The sequence below is a fragment of the Solanum lycopersicum genome, chromosome 9, assembly GCF_036512215.1.
Source record: "Solanum lycopersicum chromosome 9, SLM_r2.1".
NCBI lineage: Eukaryota > Viridiplantae > Streptophyta > Magnoliopsida > Solanales > Solanaceae > Solanum > Solanum lycopersicum.
In genome coordinates, this window is record NC_090808.1 from 14,082,064 (window position 1) to 14,085,811 (window position 3,748).

Here is a 3,748-nt window from a genome sequence, read left to right on the forward strand (position 1 = left end):
GGGTCTCATCTGTGAGGGTCGAGTTTCACTATTAAATTTTAAATGATTTCATTTAATTAATTAATTGGTTTAGGAGTTAGTTTGGGATTAAAGGGATACTAATTAAGTTAATTAATCCCCACTATAAATATCCTCAAACCTCATTAACCTAAATACAACTCTCAAAATAAACTCTCTTCCTTCTCTGTTATTTCTCTGCTACATGAACTCACCATTTGAATGGTAGGAAGAAATAGGGTTTAGGGGCTGGAAAAAGGGTGGATTCTTCATCAAAATGTTGCGAAACATTAAGGTATTGGTTTTATTCACCTTTAAGATTCTTTCCTCAAAAGGTTCCTTCAAAATAGATTTCAAAAAGTTGAGTTTTCTTATGGGTTTCATTCAATTACGAAACTGAAATTATGGATTGAGTTGTTAATGAATTCTTAGGGTTATTTTGAGTATATTAACGTGAAATTAAACTTGTTTATGGTAATTGTTGATGGTTTGGTCTAAATTTATTAATATTATCCTCTATCCCTAACCCTAGGTAGTGATCTTGACCTATATTGTATTGTAATCATTCAATTTAGTTGGTTGTTGATTTGATTACTATCATATGGTGTTATTATGATCAAATTTTTAAGATGAATTATAGGCCTATAATGATAGTTCTTGAGATGTGATTTAAGTTATGAATAATAATGTGAAATTAGCCTAGGTACCTTGTCTCAAGTTGTGATCTAAAGATGAATTGTGTAATAGAGATGCAATTGGCCTTGTTATTCTATTGGTTATCATGGTGTGATGATGTTACTCCCCAAGTTGGGTTGAGTTACGGGTTAATGGTAAGACCTTGATGCTAGACTATGAGGAAGACTCGGTAAGTCATTAAATCTCTATCTTTACTTCCAATTGTGATTAATTTTTGTTGAGTCATGATATTACATTTGGAGTATGCCTTGTATTAGGATTAAAGGGTAGTATGATGTTTAATTGAAATGTCTTCACTGTGTTGTGAGGTTGATTAAGGTGTATTTGATATTAAGATGGTTATTACTATCAAGGTGCCTTAATAAGTTATGAAATGTTAAAGTGTTAACCTCATTTATATGAATTGTGATGAAAGGATTTACACTCATACAATTCTTATTGAGTTATTGATGATGATGATTATAAAAGGGATAGACCCTATGGCCTAAATTAAGTTAGGAATGATAATTAAAGGCTTAAGGAAATTTCAAAAAGGGACTCTAACTTAGCACCGAGTGCACTACATAGAGGAGTGTCCTTTCCCACATAGGGATGTTAGGAACACTACATTACTCTCGAGATTGGAGACTATAATGCATGGCGCATAAAGAGGGTCCCAACTAAATCTCCTAGTTCTTGAACAATGTTTCCCCCATAGGAATACTATCTAGTGGATCCACATAGTTGCTATGTTTTATGCTTTCGTACTACCTTGGCAAGTAGTCCACCTTCTTTTGGTGTAGGGTTTTATGACACCGGATCCCACACTAGCTCATGTGGTCTATATCGGTTAAGGAAAGATGTTCCCTAAAGGTAAAATGAATTAAAGGACTTTAAATCTAACTTGGATAACCTAAGGGGTCTAGATTAGTCTAGGTAAAGGTATGAAACTCTACCTAGACATTGCACTAGTTATCCTTGATGGGTGTCTTAGGAGGAGATTCTCATGTATGTTTATGTTATGACAATATATGATGTATAGACGATGACCACGACACATTGTTGATATTATATGTTGATTAGTTCATTTATGAATATGCCTTGGTTTATAATGATATTATATGATGAAATGCAAGCCTAAACGATATGATATGTAAAGTTGGACATTGGCCTTGTTTTCTTGTTGAGGATACTTGATTGAGTAAGGTTATGGGGCTTTGCTTGGTCATTGAACTTGTTGACTTGATAAGGACTTGTGATTAATGGTCTTGCTTATTATGATATGTTTAACTCTTATTCATTCTTGTGATATTATTTTCTTGACGTCAGCGTTGTAGCAAATCATGGTTTCAAGTGTGTTGGGATAAGTATTACTTGTTGAGATAGTAAGCATGTTTGGTTGATTAATATGACTTACTTGACTTTGCATTAAGACTCTAAAGGGATAAAATGACATGATTTGATAAAAAGTCCCTATTAGCATGTTTTGCTTGTGTATGTGCATAAAATCCCATACTTAGTACATGTGGAGTACTAACCTCTTTTTCTTCCCTTGTTCCAAACATTTTAGGTTCCGGTTATTGAAGAGTTTGGAAGGCGATATTGTTGAAAGCTTGGATTCCTTCTTTCATACAAGTGGGGTAGGTCCTCAAATTTCGAGGGAAATGCCATCTTCTAGCTTTGGATTTTGTTATGAGCTTATTGACTGTATCATTTCTTTCCTTGTTATTTGAATATTGTACTTTTGTATGACCTATACATGGTCTTGATGAATTGATGTAAGGGATATGCCCATATTGTGATATCCATTTAGATGGTATGAGATAAGACAGTCATTGATACTATTGCTATATTTATATATATATATATGTGTGTGTGTGTGTGTGTGTGTGTGTATGTGTGTATGTGTGTGTGCAATAAAAGTAGAAGGCTAGGTAACCTTCCTATATGAAAGGTTTGTGCATACTCGATAGGAATATATATTATGTGTATGTAGAGGTATATGTAAACCTCCATGTAGCGATAATGAAGGTTTTAAATTTTTCCGCATATTTCAACCTATGAATGTAATATATGAAACTAAGAGGCTAGTCTTAGTCCTTAAAAAGGATGACGACGCCGGTTACGTCTAGGGGGTCAACCCGGATGTGATAGTTTATCTCTAAAATTCTCCCTCTAATTCGTGCTTACACGTATTTTCAGATCATCATACCTCCAACAAGAGCACTCAGAGGTCATCCACGAAGTAATGTTGAGGAACAAGAGGTTTTAAATGCACCAGAGACACAATCTCAAGGAGAGGTTACCAATGCTAAATTCTAGGAAGCTATCCAGATGTTGAGTGAGGTTGTGATTTAACAAGTTGAGAAGCAGACAGGAGCTTGACAGGAAGGGGTTGATACTTTGAGAATTCGTTAGTTCCTTATGATGAATCCCCCTAGTTTCATCGGATCAAACACTACTGAAGATCCGGAGAACTTCATAGAGGAGTAGAAGAAAGTGTATGATGTAATGCATGTGGTCAATGTTGAGAGGGTTAAATTGGTTGCATACCAACTAAAAGGTGTGGCCAGAACATGGTTTGACCGATGGAAGGATGGTAGGGTTGAGGATGAACCACATGCAAGTTGAGCTTGCTTAGAGGAAGACTTCTTAGGGATGTTCTTTCCTTGTGAACTGAAGGAATCCAAGGTGAGGGAGTTCCTTACTATGAAACAGGACTCCGTGAGTGTTCATGAATATGGCTTGAAGTTCACCCTACTATATCACTATGCTCCAGAGATGGTGAAAGACATGAGGAGCAGAATGAGTTTGTTTATTGCAGGGTTAGGTGGTGCTTCAAGTAATGAAGGTAGCGCTGCCATGTTAATAGGTGACATGGATATATCAAAGTTGATGGTATACATTCAATAATTTGAAGAAGAGAAGGTGAAGGACAAAGAAGAGTACCAAAACAAGAAGGCGAAGACTGGGAACGAGTCTACCCAACAGAAAGATGGCTGGAGCCGACCAAAATTCCTAAAATCAAAGGGGCATACATCATCATCTGCTAGTGCACTTGCACCCAAAAATCGAG

At 35.9% G+C, this 3,748-nt stretch overlaps 1 long non-coding RNA gene across 1 annotated transcript; it reads left to right on the forward strand.

Moving 5' to 3' along the window:
* Positions 1-2,533, forward strand: LOC138338115 (uncharacterized). Its single transcript, XR_011211450.1, has 2 exons — positions 1-292; positions 2,243-2,533. It is a non-coding gene; the product is annotated as an uncharacterized lncRNA (long non-coding RNA).
* Positions 2,534-3,748: the final 1,215 nt, after the last annotated feature.